General features: G+C 38.2%; 1 protein-coding gene across 2 annotated transcripts in view; it reads right to left on the bottom strand.

Moving 5' to 3' along the window:
• CACNA2D3 (calcium voltage-gated channel auxiliary subunit alpha2delta 3) overlaps window positions 1-26,872 on the bottom strand; it is a 394,699-nt gene that overhangs the window by 237,187 nt on the left and 130,640 nt on the right. The window lies entirely within an intron of this gene.

The raw sequence follows: 26,872 nt of genomic DNA, 5'->3' as shown, positions 1-26,872 counted from the left end.
ACCGTCTCCAGCTAGAAGAGTAGAACAAGAAATTTTTATCCTCTCTCAGATCTCCTCTACACTCTTCATAAAGGTACATTTATGAAAACAGATTTATCAATACATCTGAAGAAAATCCCATATTGTTTCAGTTCCCTGGCTGCCCTGAAAATATTAAAGGCAGTCCAAAAAAAGCTCTAGTCATAAACAATGTATGTACTATTTTTAATACAAAGCTTTCAAGATTTAAATATTTTTCTGGATGATTACTTAATTATGATCTTTGTTTAGCTTATTTCTACCGGATCAAGAACTGCTGTCAGTGCTGAACTTATTCCCTGACAAACTAAAAGTGTTTTTACTTCACAGGAGTATTAACTACAGCTGTAGATGTGTACTCAATGTGTACCAACTGACATTTCCTAAAATTATTTGCTTTATGCTGAATTTTAGAAATACACATCATAGCTGGCATTGTAAGTTATGCATACTTTAACATGGACTCATAAACTTAGTAGTGACTTATTTTGAGTAAGAAAGTATTGTCTGCCTCTTAAAGATTCCTGAAGACTATTTGGCCTATTTTGTACAGAACTATAACCAGATAAGCAAAAGCAATTTAGATAAAATTATTGATATTTTTATGACCTAGTTTACCCAGAAATTTTACTAAGCTTTGAAAGCAACAAACAGTACAGACTACTTTTTAACCTCTTAAATACCTTAACCCTTGGCAAGAATTTGTGATGTGTTTCCTAATTGGAGGAGGCCAAAGTTTAGTGTCTTTGAAGAATCACAGTAAGTATGAGTCCATGCCCTAATATCCATTTGAGAGTAAATGCATATAATATTTAAACATAAATCTATGTTTATTTGAGGATAAAGTACTCTGTACTAGAATATGCAGCAATAAACTGTTCTTCTTGAGCTGAACTGAAGGTACGTATCATGGAGAAATTTTTACTGAAATTCACATACAGACATAGTCATTTCGAGGATGTAAATTTTATTTGCCTATGGCTTTCATAATACTTTGTAGATGGAAGGAAAAATGGACAAATTTCAAGTAAGGATGTCAGAATATACTTGAAATCAACTCCAAAAAAGTATTATTTCATTTCATCCAGTGGATTATTTCCTTTTCCAAAGAAGCTGTTTAGTGGACAATCTCCTTCATCAAGTTCTGCAAGTGGCAAGGCTAGCCAACTACTAAGATCTGCTATATTAAAAAAGAAAAAACAAAAGGAAAAAAGAAAGCACTTATTTTACAATTAAGGATATTTAGGACTGATTGTTTCTTCAGTTGATTTAGTACTCATTGATTTATTGGTCTGAGTCTGTTTCCTTAATTCTACCAGTGTATACACAATAATATGATTTATGTTTGGGGGTTTTTTTAAAAGAAAATTGTAGTATAAAGTAGTCCTTATGCTATTGCAGATTATTAATATTTTCCTGTTTAGTGTGGGGGTTTTTTTCTGTATGGGGGGGGGGGGGGGGGGGGGGAACTGGCTTTAGCTTGTTGAGGGTTTTTTTGCAAGTGAGAAGCCTACAAAAATAGCAGATTTAAGACAGTCCTGCAAGTTCTAAGGATTAAAGATCAGGTAATGTATGCAGCTCAAAAATACCACTGCAAAAGATGAGCATTTAAGCAGAGCTGTTATACAATGGCTTCTTTTGGGCTCTTCCTTTCCAAGGAAATTATTGAGTGTGACAGCTGAAAGGTGATAGAAAGAATATTAAAAATTGAAGAAAAAATAATAAAGTAAATCCATCTGGCATTCTGACACTGCATTTGAGATAAAGCCCAAGGGAAAGAGGATAAAGTCCTGTTTGCTGACAACACAAATACTCTACCTAAGCTCTTAGAGAAAATGACTTCAATTTAATCTTGTCAATGGAGGTCAGTCTTTGATATAACCTTAACTAGGTGAGTTCTGAATGCACAGAGTATAACACACCAGAAGGTTATAAGTCTAATAAATAACAAGATCATTATCCAGGTTAGGAGCAGACTCAGCTCTAGTGTGACTTGTCCAATAGATGAGTTTACTCCAACCTTACGCAGAGACCTGCAAGCGAGCGAAGAAATCTCCTTCATGTCAGCTGTTATATGAATCATCAGGACTAAAAATCAGCTTTTAGACTTTTGTGCAGCTAGATTTGCTCAAGTAAATACATTGGGGTTTTTTGCTTGTACATTCCTTCGCAGTATCTGCATCATTCTGCATGTCTGAGCTGACATTTTGAAAGCCCACGCTGCATCATAAAAATAAGGCAAATAGAAATCACAGTTTTCAGTTTTATCCCTGTAAAGTTTTCCTAGTGCAAGTCAATATAAATGGATCAGTGCCCAGCAGAACAAGCACTGCACCATTCTGCCCCAACAGGGAACTGACCATATTTGAGACACCTCAAATAATCCTATTGCTGACAGTCTGCAGAACCCTGTGCTGCTCTGCCATACCCCGTAATCACAGGAGACAGAGACTTATGGAACTGCTACAGAACTGATCACAAAATCGCTTTACAGCATCACTCATGCTGACGGGCAAAAGCAAGTTTGTTTTGAAACAAAAGATGCCTTCAGTCACAATAAAAAAATGTGCTGTGTGATCACTTAGGATGGCTGCCAAAGATGTTATGTTAATTATGACAAAAATCAATTTGGTCAAAATAACAGAAAAACAGGAAAGTGAAAAGTTTGTAGCCTGCGATGAGAACTGAACTGCAAGGTAAGAAGGAAATTTCTTCAAAGTTCTCTGTTCCAGCCTAGCCACTTATTTTGGCATGATGTCTCAGCTAAACAAGCACCTTGATAACAATGGATACTTGTCTGAAACAAAACTTCAGCAATCTAGATGCATATTGCAAAGTATCGCACACAACTCACACAATTGCAGTATTGTACAAAGTGTGGTACAAGACTGATGATCTATATTGCCTTTTACATTTATCATTCTGTAAATAGACATCAGTGATGCCTATGTTATCAAGTATTTCTTAACACTATAAACAGCATATTTATTTAAACATAAATTTTTACTATTCAACTTAAAAATACTTTATAATGCAAACTGCCTTTGCAACTCAGAGAGTATTTGGCACATAAGAGTAAACAAGTATCAGTTTTTATCATTGCATTTTAAAATGAAATGTTTTGGGTTTTAACAGCATGAAAGAATGCAAGCCACAATTTTAGTTTGCTGTATTTTTTTTTCTAAACTACAGAAATTGTTTTTACCAAGACAGCAAAAAAAGTCTCATTCACAGAGCAATGAGGACCAGAACGGTGTAAATGGGAATGATTTGCACTAATGAGCCATCATTAGAACAATATTTGGATTACACGGATAATTCCTAACTACTCAAGAACCATTTTCACAGTGTTTCTGTAACTTTGCAACTCATCTAAAGAGAAAGTTAAATCTATCTGAAAGATATTAAATTAAGGAAGGCTTATGGCATTTGTATTGAGCCTCAAAATATTAGAGCATCAGAGAAAATGAAGTAGCACCAAATAACATGGAAGATTAAGGGGAAAGCAAAACCTACCATGAAATAACACAGACTGCTAGAAGACTTTGAAACACCTACAAAAGCGGCAGCAAAATAATTATTATCATCAGTGTTTAAACAAAAAAAATTTATTTTCTTAAGACTTACAAATAAGAGATCTCTAAGGAGAACAGAAAGGTTCATGATATGTGAAAAGCAAAATGAGGAAAGTGATCCAGTCTGAGGGAGGCTGTCCTACTAAGGACACATTGGAGACAGTGCTCCCCATTCTGGTACTCGAGTTAAAGAAGTGGCAAACATCTGAATCCGTGTCTGTTTCTAAGGGTCAAAAAATCTTTTCCGACAGTTGTCCAGTAAGGAGAAACTCTGTTTTCAATCATATGATTAAAGCTCTTGTATTCAATAACTTGATCTGTTTAACAAGTATTAAAGGTCACAAAAGCAAAGTGCTTCATTCAATAAAAACTTCTGAATTTTAAAAAGCTTTTATGTTTGAGAAAACAGCATCTCTTGTTGTAAGAGACAATCTTTATAATTTCCAATTATTCTCGGCAGATTCCTCCTTGCTCCTCTGTAGGAACATCCAGCAATTTTTTCTCCTCTTTTCTATGTCTTTATTCAGCAGCAAGGCTCAAAAACACCTGGGATTTGAAAAGCTGTTATCAGTTCTGCTTTAATTATGGAAGTAGTACAGAAACATTACTTGCATCCTTGAAAAAAGAACTGATCTGTGTTCTACACAATCAAATTAAGATGACCTTCCCCCAGGCTATACAATCCTTCCCAATATGATTACCCTATTAAAATTGCTATAAAAGAGAATAAATAAATAATACTTCATTATAGTATAAAATCTATTATAGCAGTAAATTGATAAGACATCAAGGTCTCAGACTTGTAAGGATTAACTGATTCACTGAATGTAGAAAGTTATTATGAAGACTATTTTAAATCATCCACTAAAGTTAAAAAACATCATTTTTAGGTTACAAGATTCCTTTACAGATGAATAACTTTAAAAATATTTACTTTTACAAGCAAAAGCTCTCAAGAGTCTCTGTCACAAGATTGAACAAAAATTCTTTGGTCACTAAAATTTAGTAAATAAAACAAAGGAGAAAACATTTATGCAACAGGCTTTTAGTTTAACACTTTGGACACCTTGACAGACCTTACTGGATATCTATCATTTTTGTTGGGTCTGGAAGAGCAAATATTCAGTGTGCTCATTTTCATACACATAAGAAAACTCCAAGGAATACTTTCTGCTAAAGACCAAAACAAACCCCTACTCTGGTGACATGGTAATTTTTCCCTTCTCCCAGTGTGTGTAGGTTAAAAAGATTCTAGTTGCATGAATGAGTGAGTTCAGAGCCAGGGATCATGATCCTAGAGATGCAGCAAACCATGGAATAAATTTAATGAAATTTCTAGAGCAACGTTAAACAAAACTTTCATGACTTAAGGGAATCATCTTGCAACCAGAGGACAATAACTGCAGAATCTGTGCCTTTGTGGAGGTTGAGCATTTCAAACACACAAAATTACCCCAAATCCCTGAGAGCCTGTGGCCCAGTCAATGAACAGGCAAAGCCTGCAGCTCAGTTACTGTCAAACACTGGGAAAGGGTGAAAAGGCAAAATACCCCAACCTGGCAAATGTACCAGTATGGCAGTGTGGCCCTTTGCTAGGGTTTATCATCTCTTGCACACACGACTGTGTGAGCAGAACAGGAACACTTTTGGGGCTGGGGCAGTCCCTTCTCAGCTCCCTCCTGCTCTTCCACTCTGGCCTCAGCACTGGCAGAGCTCCCTGGGCTCTGCATTCAGCTGAGGATGCTTCTTCCCTTTCCTCATGGAATGGACAAGGGCTCTACACTTACTGCTTCCAATTCAGAAATAGACTGTTACAAGTGGCTCGATTTTCTTACTAATAAACATGAGAGGTTTGTTGGGCTTTATTTAAACAACACTTTGCAAGTAGCAGCAATTAGCCTAAAACTTGTCACTCCAAAAGAGCAAACTGTGCAAGGTCAAAGAAAACAAGAGACGACTAATAGGTACTTCTGCAGGCTTGAGGATGTTAAAACGTTTTTGAACACCCTCGTATGAAGTCAGCAATTACTTCCATCCTGCAGTAGAGCTGATCCTCCTTTTTCAAACTAGGAAAACCAAGATAAAACATTACACAGTAAGCTATGATTAGATTCTTAACATTTTCAGACCATTAAAAACCTTCACTCTGTCTCATTTTATTCTTAGGTTAGAAGTAGTATCCCAGTGATACAGGTGTGGCCAAATCACAGATGCAGAATAGTTAGATCAAAACACATGCCAACAGGTTATCAGGATGTCTTTCTTCTAAAGTCCACTAACTCAAATATTCCCCAAACCAGTTTTATGGGGCAGACCTCTTTAAAAAATATATACCATATGTGTATCATTACGGATGCAAAAAACCTGCAAGATTTTAATTCATTTTAATACCATTTTTATTACTAGCTAGAACCACAGGATTTTTTCATTTCTTTTGAAAGCCCTACAGCTAATACCAAGCTAATGAACAAGCAGGATCAACAACTTCTGCAAAATAATTCTGTAAAAGAGAGAGCAAAATGGCAGACTTGCTTCAAAATCAATATACTAATATATTCTGATGCTTTTCATTTTACCACGAGACAACCAGTGAAGGGTGTTCAATATAGAACATTAAAAAATACCATCCATACAGTTTAAAACATGCTATAGAGATAGAAAAGCAAACTATTTCACAAACAGATAAGATGAAAACTTTTAAAGTGAAATCAGTGTCGGTCTGTGCATAATCAGCTCATCTGACACATTCAGGTTGATGACAACCTCAAGGCTGCTTCTAATTATCGATGGAGACATTATGTGACTTCTCTGTGCCTTTCTACAATCATATGCCCTAAGTGCCTCATTCCTACTTCCAAGCAGGAAGAAAAAAATATTTCTTGAGCTCTGCATCTTCTCTGTCTCCCATGAGAAGCAACTTTAACCCAGACTCTTCAGTCTAAAGCACGCATATATTGCTGCTCTGTGCTCAGCAAGGGCTGTGCAGCCTCCCCAGCACATGCTCAGGGACAGGACAGCCTATATATAACCTTGTGCTGGGCTGGGGGTTAATAACTGTACCCACAAATACAGAAAGTATCAAGCAGTTCGTATCCAGCAGTCAACATCTGAACACTAACCGGGGTCCTGAATGATGAATTAAACATGTACTTTACCAGATTTATTTTTTTCAGACCAACAGGGGATAATCAAAATAATTAAATAGTGAAGAACTAGAACAGAAGAGAATTTCATGGTGCTCACTACAATCCCATCTTTGTTTAGTTACTTCCAACCACCCACCAACACACAGGAGGTTAAATTAATATTATTGACTACAAAAAGGAAAGCAGAACACGTGCAACATGATTGAATTTATTTGGGGGTAAAGTGAGAGATGAGATGTTAAGCAACTGAACATATACAAATCCTCTTCAAATGATTAATGACTCTCTCAAGCAATATAGAAATTTGGTCAGCTAGACCCACAGTTGAAATAACAAAACCATGATGATGAGTTAATTTAATAAAAGAAACACATGCTCTAGAGTACAGGGGGAAGGACAATGGCATCTATTTTATTCATAAAATAAGTTTGAAGTGTTTAAAAACATCTCCCAGAGTATCACAGAGTATGCACTTACACTTCTCTGATTCTTTACAATTTTGCGTTCTACTGATTGTATGAATACAGTTTTTTAAAGGACGCAAAGAAAATACTTTTTCATGTCACACAAAGTTTTTTCTTAACTCCATTCAGCAAGCATAAGTCCTACATACAGAAATTCAGAATCCACATAAACCAGCTCAGGCAGGTTTACATCGAATACAAGTTTTTATTTGCCCTAGGAGAGAGCTGGGAGACAAGGGAAGTTGGAAAGAGGGACAAGTAAAGAACCTGGATATTGAAAAATATCGGCGTGGGTAAAATGAACATCTGCACAATATTGCCGTCCTGAACTTGTGCAAATAAGTGAGTGGTAGAGCCCAAGAGTTAAGTTTATGAGATGCGAAAACAATCTCTTTTATGTTTTCAACTTCTAACCATTTTTCACATCAAGCAAAGGCAGGCCAACAATGACAAATATAACAGCAGCAATAGAACACATTACATAAACTGAATTTGTCAGAGCAACATCATGAAACTATCTGGAGTCTGAACAACTATTTCTTCACTATATTAAATTCTCACATACTCACAGAACAATTTACTGGGACAGTGAGCTGTGGACTGCGTTGTTATTGGAATCCCATGCACAATTTCAGAGTTATGGTCAAACCAGAGCACAGGGAGAATGAGAATACAACTGAAGAAATGACTGAGATTTGCAGAAACACTACCACCATTTCTATGTTCCACCTCTAGCTCATGTGGCAACTTTATATATTCTAAATTAAAAGAGATAAACACTTTTAGAAAAGCTGATCAGGCAAATTAAGCCAATCAGAGGCAAATTTCTAGTTTGAAATCCATCTGGGGGATGGGATAACTGGTAGTTACATGAATCAACTACCCCACAATCCAGTTTGCTGCTCAGTCTTGTTTATAATCATTAGAAGTTTAGGTTCAAGAAGCAAGAGAGATAACATCTCCCAAAGACTCTGAAGAATCCAAGAAACGTTCCTAGGATGGGTTTTGCATGAAACATCTGCTGAGAGCTAAGGAAGTCCCCAGCAGACAGTGGCAGCCCAGACTGGGTACATCTTGTATTTGTGCATTTCCCTCAGCTCAGCAGGAAAGATCACACACACAGGGGCCTCTCAGCCATCTAAACAGTTTAAAAAACATTTTTTAGCTCTCTCTAATTACTCTCTCTAAACATCCTAATTTCCTATTTCACTGCTGCTTCCTGTCTCTCTGGTAAAGGATAAATTGAAAATAACAAGAGAAAATACAGTATCATTCAGTCTCAAATGAGTCTGAAATGCTCATCTAACAAAAAACATGAAGAAGCCCTCATTCCTACCAGATGTTTATCTGAGATCCTGCCTCTTTTTATTACCAGGACATCATCAGAACAATGACATTTTTAAGGACAAATGGCATTTTCTCTTACTTTTGTTACTATCTTCTTAATGGAAAAAAATGATATACTGATATTTCACTGCATTTGTCTACACTGAAGGATAAAATTTGAACATAAAAATATTATATAAATTTGTTAATTATGATTGGCAAGAAAATCCTTCATTGCCTTTAAATATTTATTTTAGAAATAAAGATTAGTGCTAATATAATTTACTCCCTTATAAAAAAGATGTAACACGTTTGAATCTGTTGGCTCTGAGCTCATTGAAAAAGCTAAAACAATATTCATTAAAAAAAACACCCATATTTACTGTTTGTAATGGTCATTTTCATGGATAATTACTACATTTAATGTCTTTTCGTTCCCTGTTTGCTTCATTTTAAGTATGTGACAAAATGTACCTGTATTGCCAATAGCCTTTTCCAGGTCATAAGCCATCTATAACCACTGCAATTCAGGGTAATCTTGAACAAAAGGCTTAGCCAACAGGAAAAGGTATTTGGAATAATGAGAAATTTGTGAAGCTGACCCAGAGGTTATTAATTCAGGCTTCCTGGACATAAGTTTACGGCACTGATGACTTACTCTGTGTAGATTCCAAGGGAGAAATTACAGTAGATATTGTTACAAAAGCCTCCAACTGCCAGAAAAAAGATCCTCCCTCCTAAATAAGGTGCCATGAAAGCACTTCATTAAGCAATAGCCTGTCATTAGCTATTTTGTTGAAATAATATATGGCATGACTGGACCACACAGGGATCGGAACAACAACATATCATGGAGAAACCCTGAAATGTAACACACATCTCAGTCATTTACTGATCTGTAGTTCAAACAAACACAGAGACCTAAACCAGATTTATAAACTTTAGTGACAAAAGTATTTTCAAAGACAGAAGGGCTTATGCTAATGGATACCATTCAAAATGCCTAATGTAACACACCTCATCCTAAAACAGAAATATGCCATGAATAAATCCTCAGCAAACATTCAGGTACTCAAAGCACAAATATGAGCTTAGTTTTACCTGAGCTATATGCTGACATTGAAAATTTGCAGGGTTTGTTTATAGTAAAGCTGATTGGAAATAATGAAATGTCATCCCTGAAATATCTCTAATTCCCATTCCGAATATTACTGTATTTAGAAAGAATTTTACAACAGGAAGACTTATTATTATTACAAGATTATTTTCCAATCAGAAGAATGTCTCTGCTTATATATATCCTGTGCTTTAACTGCTTTACAAGTGACTTGCATATTTGTCAGCATCTTGGGTTCAGTTAGACAGCGACAAGCCATAAATACTTGAAGGAAAGGGGACACATTTTATTAAAAAAAAAAAAGCTTCTCATCACTGCTACAGCTATGCAGAGACTTTGATGTGAATGGTGGGTGCTACAGCTGAAAACAATAGCTGTCCATTTATCTTGAAACATATACAGGACTAAGAAATTAATCTGATACAATATCACTTTCATGTGCAGAAGAATTAGGAGGGTTTGCATCTGCACATTTCAATACCCACTCCTCAAATCCTGTGTATGACTGTGCCAGAAGAGGTGGAACAAGTGTGGGTTTTAGTGCTTCTCTGCAGCAGTTCTATCAGAGTTCAGCTCCCAGGCACTCCTGTGAGCAGTGGCCAAAGAGCAAATCACCTGCCTGGTCTTCACTAAGGACACTCAGAAAGAGACCAGAGTGCTGAGAGTTCATGACCCACAAATCCAATACGTTTTCTTATGCTCCCAACTCAAAGTATCAACACACAACACTGGCATCATCCAGATGAAGTTCAAATGTTAAGTTGGGGTTTCTCCTATCTGAGCCTTACTGAAAGGCAGGACTCAGGCAAACACTAACAAATGGCAAAAGAGAAAGCAGCCCTGAAAATACAGCCAGCTTTACAGTTCTCCATGGAAAGCAGCAAGATTAGTTCACTGATGTCTTTCCCAATTAGCTCTAATAGTCTTGTTTCTCAAACCTTTAGAGTATTTCCAAAGACAGCTGCTGTACACCTCATCACACTGGGCAGAGCTGCTGAAGTGCTGCAAGATGACAGGCGAGGAGCTTCACCTTTTGAATTTTCTTATTCTATTCATTCTTTGTTTCTTTCTACTTTTCTTAAATCTAGTTTATAAGAAATGCAGAGGAAACTGAAGCTGTAAATGTATCTTCACCAGGCTGCTAGAAGTAAAAAATTGGGCAAATCAGATAAAAATGAGAAACATTACTTTACACCAGCCTCATTGGAGTCTTACTAATTGTGTGTCTGCTATTAACCACAATTCAGTAGGTTAACGAAGTTGTGAAATTTTAATCTTGTTTCTGAAAGTTAAAACTTTTCCTCTTGCTTCAATTTTTCCTCCTCCCAAAAGCAAATTCTTTTACTTCAAAACACAAAATCAAGCTTATCTACATCTTTCCACAACAAAATCTTGCTGAAACTGATTCAATTTTTCATTAGATACTGTTCTTTCATCACTTTGTTAAAAGAGCAGGAAAAAAAAACCCAAAATCAGCATCATGTATATCTCATGAGAGAGATCAGTTTTGATTCCTGAGCTGCAAGATGGGAATTATCACATTTGTCATACCTGCGGAACTGAAACTGCCTGATGAAAAATCCCCACAGCATTACCTGCCCCTCAGAGCATCACTGGTAATTCTGTGCCCTCAGATGCTCTGCCTGATGGATCCCACCTGAAAAACACAGAGCACCCCAGAGTCCCTGCCCGAGCTCCCCACAGGCCACACTGACACAGAGCAGTTCAAACTCCCCATTCCTGAGTGCAGCACCTGCAGCTCCTGATCACATCACTTCAGCTCCCTAACGGGTTCTCTTCGGATGAAACCTTCCCACAGCAGCTTGCATAACACTGTCTAATTCCAGGCAAGAGCAACCCTGGCAACATGAAGAATTTAACTCTCTCAGATTTACCTCCTGAAATAATTTTACCTCTGCAGTTAGGCTGTGCTTCTATTTTCAACAGCAACAAAGTACACCCGCATCTCAAAGCCCGGAGAAAACTCTTCATTGGCCTAATGGTTACAGGCAAGATAATCAGGGCATCATTAAATCAGAATGATTAGACAGTTTCCTAACATGCTGTCAGTATGTATGAATTTGTCCCACTTGTGTGGATCCAGATCTCTTAGCATCCTAGAATAGCTAAAAAACCCCAACCTTACGTTTTACATTTTCTGTCAAGCCAAAAGCTGAAGCATCACCATGAGTCACAGAGGTTGAGTAGCTGGGGACAATCATGTTTTGAAATTATAAACGTCAAAAGGCTGTGATTCACTGAAATCAAACGCCTGCATTTAATTTATTTATATTAAGCTTCCACATTTCTGAGACATGGTTTCACCCAAGTGCTTCCCTAGGAGTGTAAATCACCATCAAAGTACAGAAGACTAAATCTGCAGAACATAACCGGGTTTGAATATGACGCACAGCAAACAGTTGCAAAAGCACATATAGGGATTCATTGTTAGAGCTGCTCCAGTCTTGGAAACATCTCCACATTTTTCAACAGTTTATGAAGGAATTCAGAATGTTGCAAGTATATAATTAGTATTAGATGTGATTAATTCATAGTGTGGGAAAATACAGAATGAACTGAAATAGAGTTCTGTGAATCTCCTTTCTCTCCACCCAAACTGCAATCAAGCATATGCCTATTTGACTCTCTGAACATACTGCCAGAACCCAATTTTGGGAGCTGGCAATTTTCTCCTCTGGCTGTAATATTGAATGTTTCATTTTTCAATGTCACACTATTTACCATGCACATGTTTTAGTCATATCATTTCACAGTATGGTTCTGGGGCTGGTTGGCTCACAGCTTCTTCGTACCTATTTTCCTTCATTCTCTTTCCTTTCTCACAAGAGTGTTTGCCAACTCTTATCTCTCTATATTTGTAAAATAAGAACAAGCTATTATCAGTCCTTTGAAAGGCACATAGTACAGACTTCTAGGAAAAAAATCTGCAGGCTTCATCTGCATGGTTTGAGAAGGATCAGTTTTGATTTCTACTCTGGCTCACTCTGGATTTTGCACTCAGCTATGCATCAGGATCACAGCTTCCAAGTTTACTTGTAATGCTGAAAACATGAAACCCAAACCATTTTAGAGTTTGATACACCACAATAAATCAATCCTTACACTACCACCATGAGGCTCAAATTTGCTTGAGTAGTTCTGTGAACCTTAGCAAAAATCTCATGGAAATTTAGCTTCTAATGATAGCTGAAGTCCATCAGTGCTTGGCACGGTTCCACAAGTTCTAACATAAGGTTTGGAAAGGGCTGGCAAGCACAGTCCTTCACTGGTGTTTACTTACCTGCAATCAGCAAGAATAATACATTCCTAATGTCTGCTCAGTTTCTGAATTCGGTGTGTATTTCACCATGCTAAAATTAAATTTAAGTGAAAGCAAGGTGACAGAGGAAAAAAGTGATATAGGGAATAAAGCATGGGAAAAGGAATTATTGCTTTAGTTCTCTGCCCAAAATTCCACATGCCTCCTGGAAAGATAACTGAAATGGAAAAAATAAATGCCTGGGTGACTTAAATATTTAATTCTCATTCACAAACCTTACATTTGGCCTTAAATTTGGTGTGACCTCTGTAGTGATTAAGTACAACTATGCTGTACAGCAAAAGCCAGGCCAGCAACTCTCTTAATACAGAGACTGAAAAAAGTGAGCTAGAAGCTATATTACCTTACCTACACTGTACTATGCCCAAGTTAATTAGAATCATTATGAAGAGCGTCTATGACCTTGGAGGCAGTCTTATCCTACACAGATCACTTGCTATCAAAAGCCCAGCCAACAGCTTCCTCATGGCCCTGGGGCTGACCACACAGACCAGCACCTTACAGCACCACAAAGGATGTCAGAGAAAAACCGGATTCAGGATTTTCTGATCATTTTACCCAACAGTACGTTACAAGACTCCCTTAAAATGTCCTGAGCTACCCATTTCTTACTGTGATTCACTAAAAAGAAGCATGCCATATATTGAAAACAGAAAAAAAAACATGAATAAACAAATTATATTCTAAATGACATAACACTAAAACTTCTCATAACGCATTCCTCATTCTAATCATAACTTCCTACTCTGATAATAACTATCATTATGTTGACTTTATTATAAATTCTCCCTAATCACTTTCTATCAAGGTTCTTGATGTCAAGGTTCTTGTTTCTTTTTGTGAGCTGAAAAATATATAGATCACTGATTATATCCATAAGCTCATCGATTATCATATTGTTGTCATTCTGTAGTACTATTTCTTAACGAGGTTCAACATATGAAGGGGTGTAAAACCTAAAAATAAAATATCTCTCTTAACCACACTTAATATTCTAATCCATATTTATCTGGCACTTACTGGCCTCCAAGTTATATATCTACACTAAGGGGGGAATAAACCTCCTTGTCCCAGTATTTACTCAAAAAAACATATCATGTACTCTCTCTTCTCTTAAATTCAGTGGGTTTTTTTACTTTTTTGGCTTTATTTATAAAAGGTTATGCTTACTGCAAATTCTGTCCTGGAACAGACTTTATTAGATTAAAACTAATTTCCTTCAAAATGTCTGCCCTTCTACATCGGAGGAAAACATCCTGACTTAATATTGGAAGAGAGGGAAAAAGCCCCAGTTAACTAGGGGGGGAAATATCCACAGAGCCCCCACAATGACAACAGACATCCTTTCATCCCTGTATGGCACAGTCTTCTCCCACTCTGGGGCTCCCTACAAGCTGTGCCCAAGGTTTCCCACGAGGAACACCCAGAGCTGGCCTTGCCCCTGCTGCAGATCCAGGTGCAATCCCACCAAGGCAGCCCTGCACTGCAGGCAGCTCGTTCTGCTTCCGGGCCCAGCCCGTGCCTGCACTTCTCCAGACTGCAAGAAGCATTGCAGGAGCTGGAACGCAACTACAGGATTGGAAGCCCCATACCAGAGCTGCCCCTTCTCCTCACCGGCTGCCCCAAAGGTGGAACAAGCCAAGGTCATTTACTGCCAGACAAGACATTTCCTGAGACTGGCACAACTTGCCCACATCAGGGTAAGGAGACATCACCTGAAGATCAGCACAGAGAGGAAAACTGTACTGGCTACTCACACTTCTTTATTTTAGTGCCAACAGCAGATGTAAGAGGTGTGCTGTCCTTGTGCTCCAGCTGCTTGGAGAGGTGAGGATGGACACTGTGGGGAGCAAGGCTCCCATGGGAGATGGACCCTTCTCGGCTGAGATGGATGTGGTGTGAGGGAGCTGCTGTGGCTCAGAGGGTGTGTGCCCATCCCAGGAGCTGCTGATCCTGGCTCTTGAGCAAAACTGGCATCTGCAAACCCTTGACATGGAGCTCTCCAAGCAAGGGCATGGAATTACTCTTGACAAAGAGAACTGCCAGCCATTGTCCCTTGGGGAGAAGGAAACTCAACACTTCCTCCCATTTCTGCGAGCCCAAATAGCTCTGTGAGGGGTTTATACTCTCCAGATGCACCACATGAGGACGTGCTTCGGAAAAGCTGATACAGACTCTCTTTCCACCATCACCACTTAAATATTCATAGGAAAGGGAAGTAATGGGGAGTTTATTGGGAAGAGATTACAAAGGAAAGATCTGATAGTAGAGGAGAACAGAACTACAGAGTGACCTGTAATAAATAACTGCCATGGTCCCAAGCGAGTTAATAAAATTACAGACCAATTTAACCACATCCCTAAACTTGCCCTTCAACAATTGCGTGGTCAAGACATTGTATACAAACAGAGAGGTCAGCCTTTGCTAATGACCACAAAAAGCTTCCTCAGTGCAGCAGGGCAGACATGCTGTAGTTAGACTGAGGCGCTGAGTCACAGACTATACCCTTCCCTACATGTGTAAGGCATTAAGTGTTCATCACAGCAACTTAAATAAATTAAATCATTCCATTGCAAATGACAAAAAGGGAACTTTCAAGTTGCAGAGTTATTATTCAGAGATATGGAAGCAATAAAGTTAAGGTTCCACAGGCAACCTCAGTTCTGGACTTTGGTCTGCATGTAGTGTGGTTGTTAATTCCATAAACCACTAATAGTTTTGGAGTTTTTCTGAAAAAGAACAGAATTATAGTTTTTATTGGCATACAGTCCATAAATTCTCAATAAAGGTAGCTCTACTATATGTAAATAATCCAGTGTCCTTTTTACTGACATATTTTTATTCACTAACATGTCTTCCCTCTATTCTCACATTTTGATGTTCCAAAATCACATTTCTCTCCACAGAACTCCACCAACAACCCTCACCTCGAAGAAACTAAGCAGGGTACAAAAAGCTTTCTCCATGGATCTATCCCTCTGCATTTTTTGTATTAATTCACAGCATTCCACGTGTGCAAGAAAATAGATACATCTAACTCAATTGAACGTGCAGGAGGTCTTTATGAGCCCATAATATTTCATCATTATTCAGCTACGTTATTCACAAGCTTTTGCAGGTTACTTACAAAATATTTACTATCTTTTAAGCAAGTGACTTCATCAGCTCTGGCTGCCACACAGGTAGCTTACAGTACATAGAAGTCATCTTATATGTTTGATTCTGTAGGGAAAGCAGTATTAAAATTGCAAGATCTATGTCCATTTCACACAAACAAGAGGACAGCTTCAGTCTTGCCAACAAAAGAAATTTAGGTTTACTATTGTGCAGATAGAACTTTACAACTTTGTTATGTTGAAGGTTGTACGGATAACTTTACTTTTAAGATTTCCCTCTATTGTCTTAAGTAACCTGAATTTTTTTACACTTATTCTTCCTCAACTATCTGGCTAAGAATATCCTGAAAATTGGGGAATCTACAGTCAGGCAACTTGCTTGGAAATGCCACGACAAATGTAGCAAAAAGGTCATCAATGGCAAAATCTGAATATTCAACAGGTTCAAGAGCTTCCCAGTATATCTGGTATTGAAAAAAAAAAAATGCAAAGGTGAAGTTCTTTGAAGAATTTTTTAAAAAAATAAATTTAGAGGTTCTTACACCATAAGTGACTGTGAAATCAATCAAACACAGATGAATACTTATGTCAGAATTTTGCAAATCCCACTCAAAGAGAAAAATGAGATAGAGCAGAACACAGCTATGCAAGAGTCCAGCAACAAAAATGTTGTCTAGGGAAGGCTTTGAAATATTTATAAACAAGTGTAGCATTACAGTGGAGGGAAGGAAAACTATAAACAATAGGGTCATATTGTAAGTTTAATTAAAAAAAATAAAAGGCAAAATATCTGAAATACCAAAGGAACATCTTTAAAGGGACTTTGGGGCTGGGAGGGCACAGTTGGGTTTTTTAAACAACCATAAATACTCCCGGATTTGTACTGGGACGAGACAAGAGTGGCATCTAGTGGCTCCCAGCGTTACGAAGCTTCTTCCCATTGAACAGCCGGGATACGGCCCAGAGCTGCTTTTCTGTGGTGTTCGTTCCAGCCCTCGGGGCTGTAATTGAGTATCTGCTGAGTCCTTGGTGGCAAAACTGGGGAACGGGGGAGTGGGGAGCTTGACAAGTAAAGGAATAAAGTAAAGAGATTTTATTCTCGGCTTATCAGTGCTTTGTTAGGAACTTTGCTCAGAAGCAAGTAGGTGGGATTTTTGTTTTAATCTGGCAGGAATAAACTGTACAGTCTTTAGGAAAATGCTAAGTAAAACTATAGGACTACTACTGGTTGGTTCTTCATGTGTGCTTGTTTACTTACACCTGACTTCCCACCATAAAGCATATTACTAGAGCATGTTCATACCTTGTACACACATTTGGCCGTTCCTTCCATTATTTACTTAATACTCATTAGTTACATATTTTTAACATGAAAATATCAAAAAAAAAAAAGTTCCCCAACTGAAAATTTTGGATGTTCCTTATGAGAGCAGACAGTGCATTTGCAGGAATGCATTTCCAGAGAGTCATTCAGATCCCCTGGGGAAGGATCACTTGCCTAGGAAAAGGGTACAGTATTATGGCATTAGGGAAACTTGATGAGTTTTTGATCCAGGTTCCACTTTAATTACATATTATTAATCATTTTGCAGTTGGAAAAATCCACCATTGTCTATGTATAACTAATTAGGAACTCATGTTTCTTAAATTAAAGAAATGTGTAGAGGTTTCTTTTGCAATGTGGGGTTGAGCTGAGAATAAATTGCACTAGAGCATAAATTTTCCTTCACAGTCCAAAAACTGTTCCTCTACAACACAAAGATACAGGAAATTAAATTGTGTATTATATTCCAAAACTGCTGTGAGACGCTACAAACATTCAAATATCACCACTGAAAAGGCCATTTAAGTAACTTCATCTGCCTTGCATTTGCCATTCTCATCTCTTTGAAATGGTTATCTGATAGTAAAAATAATTTCTCTATTTATCCCTGCACAGAGTAACCACACAAGCATAAGTATATATTAATTGATATTACTGTTTATGACTTGGATGGCAAATGACTGAACATTACAATTGCTGCTATTACTATCAGCAGAACAGCATGCAAGGAGGATTTGAATTGTAATCAGTGTCAGACACAAAGCCATTAAACTAATATTTAACCTATATTAAACAGAATCCAAGTGTTGAATGCGAATACATATATATACAGTGATGTAATTTAAAACAATACAAAATGTATGCTGCAGAGAATAAACCAAAAAATCTGTGTGTGGTGGCAAGTCAGTGCGTTTGAGTTCAACTTACCAGTGTCTCTTTACTTCAGACGTAACTTTCTTTTTTTAGTTTTCAGAATTTAAAGTGAAATTTAAAGCTAAAATTTCATTTTTAAAATTGAAAACCAAAATTATTTCAGGTTTTTAGAAAGTATTTCCATTCTGCCAGACATTGACATTCACCAAGTCCAAGCAGCAGTTTTTCCAGCTTTTTTTTTTTCCCTGAATTTTGGTCAAGAACAGTCACCAGCTTAATATGGTGAATGCTGTGAGAAAGCTTAGATTTAAATTCTTGGAAAATAAAGGATTTTGATAATATAATTGCTGACTTGCAATACAGTAACTGAGATTTGTTATCACAACTTGCCAGAATTGCAAGCTTTAAGTACCATCCTCTTCTTGGTAAAGAAAATTAAAATCTAGGAAAAGCAAAGCCTCAGTCAGTATGTTATCTGACTACACTGTGTGATTCTATCCAGCGTTTTGAACGTACATCACCAATTTTACATCATTATAACGTTCTAGCTATTAAGTTTCCATATTCTATGATTATTGAGAAGACAACAGCTTTTTGCAGCACCTGCAAAATGCAACATTTAAATCAGCTTTTCAAAACTTGATTTTCCCACACAGGCCATCTCTGTGTGCTGGATCACTCACCAGAACTTCCCTGTGACCTTTCTGTTAGGACAGGCCGAGTGTCCAGGGGTTACAGTCCCAGCTAAAGGGCAACAGAACTAGCAAAGGGCAGGAGCGTGAGCCACGGATCAGGACTCGGGTGTGCTCACTGCCCTTTCACATGCACACACCATCACGTGTAAGCATGCAAAGCAATCCCTGCTCTCCAGTTTTCCACCTAAATACAAGGGAGAAGACTTATACCATCAGGGGACATCCATAAATAATTAGGTTATCCCAATCAGGAAGATAAGCAACACCTTCAGATCATCAACCACTTTATTCGCCATCGAGGGTTTGCAGGGAGTGGGAGGGAGAAGTGGTGGATCACTTGTTGGAAAAGGACAATCAAAAAGAAAAGAATGTCATTAGTGAAACATCGCAAATATAAGGACAGCCAGCTCCCATACCCAGAGACAGCGATTGCAGCGCTCCCAGCAGTGCTGTCCTTTGCCAAAACTGCAATGAGCTGGGGGAACAGACCATCTGCAGATCTGTGCAGTACCTGCCCTGGATGTGTGAATGGCTGCTTTTCCTGAAGTAGTGGAGATGTGGTTTTAGTTAATGCAGGACATTTCAACTGGTAAAATGTTACTAAATCAATTGTATATCAATACACATTCTGGTATCGCAGCAGTTACAGTTCAGGGTGTAGGGTAACAATAATGGAAAACAGAACTTGCCATTATGTATCATTAAAGTATAATCAATTACAGGAATCTGTTAGTGCATTCCTTCAGGGACTCAATCACAAGGAAACACAATCTACTTAAATGTGCAGATAACAAACGGAAATGATTTTTAAAACAAGGTGACTAGGTTGAAAACATTTTTAAAGATAAACTTTAACAGATTTCCTGACCTCATTTTATTAATGAAAAAGTCAAAATAGACAAAAATGCTGGCTTTATATTCCAAGAATGGAATATGAGAGTTCCTATTAAATCTGGACCTGGAGCATATATTTTCCAGCCAACGTGCAAGAGTGCATTTGCTGTATTCATCATTATATGTTTGTGTGTATGTACAATGATGTCACGCTTTATGGCACTGTAAAGTCCAAATCAGAAAACACAGATTTTCGACTGTCCTTCTGGAGTCCCCTCACACAGGGGCTGAAGGCAACGCTCCCCTCATTCACCAGTGAATGTCAGGGCTTCTCTGGAGCCCGGAGCAGAGGTGCCTGCACACGGCTGAGCGCTCCCGGGGAGCCAGGCAACCATGGCAAAGAGCTGATGAAACCGTCAGGCACATCATCGGCTGTGAGGAGGATTTGTCACTGCAGAAATGCTTAATCAGTCAAAAGAAGAGCTGAGCTACAGTCTGAAGAGTAAGGGCAAGGCAGCAAATGAAGCAGCTTTGTATCTCCTCCATATCCTTCGTATCTCCTCCTGTCTCTCTCTTGATTTATCCTGGCACACCAGGGGCTCCCCTGGTTTACACAGGTGACACAGGCGAGTCACCCAGATAAAATAAAACTGGATCCACCCAAACTGGCCCTGACAACAATCCTACCTCTCAGTTTTGTCCTCTCACACAGAGGGAAAACAGGAAGATGAGGTGAGAGTCTGCACTGTTCTGTTTCTCCACAAGCCCAGCATCCCCTCCTCAAGAGGAACACTGGTGCTGCCTGAATGTAGAAAGGTCAAGGACTGGAAATTATTTGGAGAAAATACAGAGTAGGGTATTTACCGAGGAATTAAATTAAAAGAAAAAAAGAATAATTTCATTTATCTATGGGGTTAATTGTGGATACTCTTAGGACTGCTATTTTAAGGAGTTCAGTGCAGAACTCAGATCAAAAATGAAAAAAGTATTTTGGGATTCAAGTGGTTTTATAGTACATGCTACACATTCTTATTCTCTAAATTTCAATTAATCTCTAAGAGATTTCTCATTCTATTGGGTAATAGATCCCAATGAATGTAGATGCCATAAAATCTGCAGAAAATTGCTATTCTAAGGGATGAAACAGAGTAGAGAAGGGGAGAGGATATGGATATTGAATAATTTCTCATAACAATACCATCTGGCATTTCACCTTCTTATTATGCCTTTTCATATTATTGACATTTAACATGTAGTTAAAGCCCGTAAATTTAGGTCTTCCTAGAAGAAAAATAATCATTTGAGTTTTAGAGAGCTACCACAATAGATATTTACCTGTATGGGAATTTCAGTGAAAATGAGGGAAATTTTCAAAAGGCAACATAGGATTTGCCCCTTTACTGAGAGGTTTGCACTTAACTTTGAACATCTCTACCCCGTCATCAATCTGTGTCACCAACATTGCTATACTTAGTGGGACTATTAATTTCCCAAGTGTTCGCAGGAAGCAACTGTTTTCCCAGCATTGAATGCATTAGAAGAAGCGACACTTGTGATGGGGAAAGGCACAGGGATCTGAAGTGCTGCTGGGCTTTCTGTGACAGGTCCTGTGTAAGACATGATCAGGCAGCAGCCAGGGCTGTGTGGAACACAGGCCAGACAGCCCAGGGCAGCAGACTGTGCTCCAGTGGCAAGGCGGTGAGGATGAGTCAGGGCAGCACTTTCCCACAGCAGGATCCCAGCCCGTGTCCCCCAGGGCTCCCTGACGCTGCCATGGGAGCAGGATTTGAAGCAGGAGAGGGGGGAAGTGAGTCAGGCCTCCTGGGCAGTAGGGGAGTGTGACTGAAAGGAGAGAAGACCAGGGAAAGCACTCCAGAACTGTGCAAGGGTATCAAGGCCACTGGGCTGGGCAGAAAGGTTTGGAAAGACCCCACAGGCTCCAAAACCTCTCACGGCTTTTCATAAACCCAGATGGCCTCTGTCCAGACCATTTTACCTCACAACAATTCTATACACCCCATCAAAAAAAGAAAAATAATCACAAATCCAACATAAGCTTTCCCAAGCCATAAAAATTGTACCAAATCTCCTCACTTCACCGTCAACCAGCTGGGCTTTTGCCATCCTTACACCCGAAACCTCCATGGTCCATTCCAACACAGCACATCCCCCTCTACTCATCTCTTCTTTGATGCAAAATTCTGCAAATGATGCTGAAAGCTCCTGAGCTGAATTTGTCAGCAGGTACTTCACACAGCACAGAATATCCACCGAACCTTTCATTAATATCTCTGATTGGCACTTTTTGGATGCACAGCAATATTTTTCTGAACACATGCTCATTGTTTCAAAAAGCTAACTAGACACACAATAAGATTTAAAATCTTTTTTTTCTTTTACATCTCAATTGAATAGTCCTAAAGCTTTAGCTGGACAGCTGATGGTTTAAATTTGAAATCTAAAATGCATGAGAAGCAATATTGAATAAAATTACTGTTATTTAATTGCTGTCTTTTTCTTTTTCAATGAATCACAAACAAAACACTTATCTAAACCTGGCCTGCATGATTTTTCAAGGAGGAGACCATTGCTTTTTTTCCCTCACTTTTCCCATAGGCAAGTACATCTTCTAATCTTTTATTTCATGCACTTAATCACTGAGCTTTGTTGAGCAAAACCCACGGCCTGATCTTAGACATGGTCTTTCACTAAGGGGTTTTTGGGGGGATTTTTTAAGGAGGATATCTCCCACAGCATAACCCACAAAACCGGTGATAAAGATGTGCACATCAGGCATTATACTTAAGGTTGAACTGCAGAACTTTGAACAAAATTATTAAAGCATAAATACTAAACTATATATGCCTTTAAATGTGCATATTTAATACTTTTTCTCAGTCATGGCCACAGGTCTATGTGGAATACAGATCAGAAGGCTGTATTTCGAAGTCTGAAGGTTTTACATGTCATAAATTTGTCAAATTTTGTAATTTTCAGTTCTCATATTAGAAAGACCTGAAAATCATTAACTGTGGCCTTTGACATCGATCTACTACGTGCTGTGTGCTGTCACCTATTATTCATGGAAATATAGTGGCTTTTGTTTTTCCATTTATCTTTTTTTAATCTGAGTTTAAAAGTCACCAGTGACTATTTCACAAGGAGAAGTTTCCCACTATGCATTAATTAAACATGCAAGTGTATTTTTATGATTAAAAAAACCCATAGTTCACTGAGTCCAGGCAAATCCTGTACATTGTGAATTGACAAACCACAACTGATGAAAAGATGCATGAAAATAGAAACAAAGGCAAAATAACCTACTTGAACCCAGAAAATTTTCAGACAATAACCATTACCAGGTTTAATTAACTTTAACAGAAAAGTGGGGGCTCCTTCTGTTTCAAGTTAATGAAGCTCAACACATGGACACTACAATTAGAGACAAAAGCGTAAGTCTACAGCAAGTTATATTTCAGGATTGAAATAATGAGCTTGGTATTTTAATTTCACAGTCAGCAATTACGTGAGATCCAGAAACAAAGACACAATACATGCAGTGGAAACATTAAGGTACAAATGCAGCTGGTTTTCACTCAATATCTTTCTTATAAGCCAGAGGCAAGAAAATAATTTTTTTTTTCCCACAATAAGCAGTACAATGTACAATACCCTGGAAATATTTCGACTATGATCATCTAAGATTTACTCACTTGCATACTACACAAGTCAGAAACGTGACCTCATCTAAAGCCCTGAACTGCTTAGTGACTCCTATCGTGCCTTTCTCATATATATTCATTAAATCTCTATCTATAATACTGTTATTTCCATTTAAAATGGTTGTTGTGTAGCAAAAAAAGCTGCTCTCCCACAAAAATGAATAAGCCTAGATCACTTCCACCCTTTTCAATAATTTGCCTATTCCTAAATACTAAGTTGGAAGAATATATGACTCTTAACTTAATCTCATCACCAAGCACCTCCAAAGGAAAAAAAAAAAAGCACAAAAAGAGAAAAGATGGTCTGCCATTTATGTCTCCCATTTATAGTTTATTAAACCTAGAGATAATAGGAAAAAGGTGGAAAAAAGCAGAGAATGTCTGGGCTGTAGTATCAGATATCACTGCTTATTACTGGCTATCTGCCTAGTAATCATAAATCCATTGGGTAATATTCTCAAATCTTTTGCTTTTCAGGTAGGTGTGAGCCAAAAAGAAAAAAAGTTTAATTTTCTATGAAGAGCAGAAAACAGCAAGCACAGCACAACTGGGTACCAGGATGCATAAATATTCCTGATTACAAACCCTTGCACATAAAGCAAACAGGAAGAGTTTGAAGTTAACAGTGTGTACATCATGCAAAAGGTATCTCTGTCCCAAAAGATAGATATCACATAGACTATGAATGAACTGCTCCAACAAATTATATTATTCCTCAGAGGGGAGAGGAGAGCAATGTTATAAACAGTGACTTCAGAAAAGTGAGAACAATAGGGCATTGAATTTTGTAAGAGTGAATTAAGGATCTTTTTTTCCTGGAGGAGATCTCAGTATCATTCACCAATGAGCCTTATAAATAAAAGCATTAACTCCAGCACTGCCTGTTCCCCCAAGCACCTCAGCATCTTGCACTTTCAACATTCTGTACCTGCATTTAGTTTCAGACATAAGTACAAGTACATACAGAATTAAATAGAGGTTTCAAATAGATTTTTTTAAAAACACTTTCCAGGGAACTCAGAAAACACATGATCCTGGCAGAACACATATCTGAAACACGCAGCTTTGATGCGAGACTCAGTGTGCCTTTGTAGAAGACTTAACAAATCAGAAAACAACAATCCCTGTACATCACCTCCTCCTTGTGCTGTCAGATATGTACTGAATACCCATGGATAAAGGAAAGCTAAGTCAGAGGAGAATTTTTCAAAATGAATCTTGATAGGATCAAACTCCTCCGATCTGTCACTTGCCTTTGGCATCACTTAAACCAGGGAGAGTCATTTTCCTAACACATTCTCCAAGATCTTGACAGGACGGGGAATGCAGGAGTAAGTCTGACTCCAGTGTGAACCCTGCTCAGTGCTGAGGGCAGGGCAAAGGCACAGGGCTCAGAGTTCTGCTGACCTTGTCTGCTGCACAAAGCTAAAAGCTAATTAAAAAGCGTTTTCAGATGAGAAGCTTTTTTTTTTCTTTTCCTGTGAGAGAGGGATGCCCAGTACTTTCAATGCCACAAATTTGAACAAAGGAAGTCAAAGCACTGCCTACTATGAAGCGAATTTCAATGTCAAATTCCTGTTTGCTATCACCAATATGCCAAACATTAAGCACTGGCAACTCTAACTTCACCTTGTATGTCATTTCCCTGGCTCTTTAGCTGCTTTCTTACTTGGTTAGAATTGGAAATTGATAGGCCCATAAACATCTACGAGAGACACGTTATTAAACACATCATCTCTGTCTGCTCTGACAATGATAAGCCAGGTTCTCGAAGGTTTATGGCAATCTCAAGGAGTGCATGTTTTTCAATAACATTTTGATCTTTTTTCCTCATCCATGCAGTGTTTCTTCCTCACTCTCAGTGCATACTTGTTTTGCCTGACTTCTCTGAAACCTGTTTTAAAATTTTATTTGAATGTGACCTACTCTTTTGCTCTCTCCAAATGTTTTTTAAAAGTAGTCGAAAATGGTTTCTCGATTTTAGCCTCCCTTTAAGCAAAGGTAATGGCTTTCAGAGAGACTTGCAAAAAGATTACTGTCAGTACTCTTGAAACACTAAGATATTAACACTTAACAGTTTTACCTTCACACATTATTTAGGTATTTCTCGTTCTCCATCCTTCTTCCCTGCACTCTACAGTCTTCTGACACGTAACCTTTTTTTGCACTGTTTCTGCTTTCTTCTGCATCCTCCACATCCTTCTTTTCACAAAACAAAATCTGCCCCGTTTAAGCTGTTCTGCCAACTGGTACATCCCTGCCCAGGGCAGGACCTGGGGCAGGGTGGGATCACCACTTCCCAAAGCACAGTCTGCTTTGAAATGCAGGACAGCCTCCAACTGCTCAGTTGTAAACTGTGGCACGAATGGTACACACGCTGTTCTGACTGGGTGGAAAGGCAAAAACCTTGGCTGAATCTATTCTGGTTTGGGCAAACTTGGAAGGAATGCTGAGCATTTTGAGAATAAATTGTTTTGGAGTCTCAGGTAAAGTTCTTGCAAGTTTACCCTCACTCCCAGTTTGATATGAGAAATTTCACTGTAATTTTAAGGATTAAGTACTGTTACCGATTTTCTGCTAAATGTTCATTTCACACCGTCTCTCTTCTTTTTCTTTTTCTCCCTATTACCTGCTTGAAAATGAACATATTCATGGGACTGGTTTCTTCTGGTACAACATTATCCCCTTATCTAAACAATACTTGTTTGTTCCTTTGTCTGTTCTACTGGAATTCAGTTAAAGAATTGCCTCGGAAAAACAATAAATGAAAGAATTCCATGTTGCAAACAAGTAATTGTTTTATCACCATTCGAAACAGAATTTCAGTTTTACTTATAAAACCCATGAGTTTGTATGGACATGCAAGAACCTAAGCTTTTAGTTCTTTTAAACATGGCTCTAATACTTACAAGATGCATACAGAGAGCATTAAAAAAGCAACCTGGAGATACTTAGTGACTTGAGAATGGGAAAGGAAAAACTGTATAGGTACTATCTGTATGTAAAGACTTGTTGTTCCATCTTGTTGGTGCTGTTAGATGTGACCTGTTAATCTTCTCAGTTTTGGAAAACACATTTCTTTTTTGCAGAATTGTGCCAGAGAGGAAAAGATTTATGCTGCTGTTCAAAGCTATCCTCTAAATCAAGTAGGAGAGACACACAGACTAGAGCCTCTGAGATCCAAAACGACTGCCCCATCCATCAGGGTTTTCTGAGCTGAGTGTCTCACTAACTCTTCTGCTGAATTGTTTCACATAATACAAATAATTTAATATTCACTAGAGAAGCAACTTGAACAGGTTGCTCATATCCTGAGAGCCCC

Source organism: Chamaea fasciata, unplaced genomic scaffold (genome assembly GCF_029207755.1).
Source record: "Chamaea fasciata isolate MVZ Bird 193981 ecotype frontalis unplaced genomic scaffold, bChaFas1.0.hap1 SCAF_13, whole genome shotgun sequence".
NCBI classification, from domain to species: Eukaryota; Metazoa; Chordata; class Aves; order Passeriformes; family Sylviidae; genus Chamaea; species Chamaea fasciata.
Note: the sequence above shows the minus strand (reverse complement) of the source record. Positions and strands in the feature narration are given on the sequence as shown.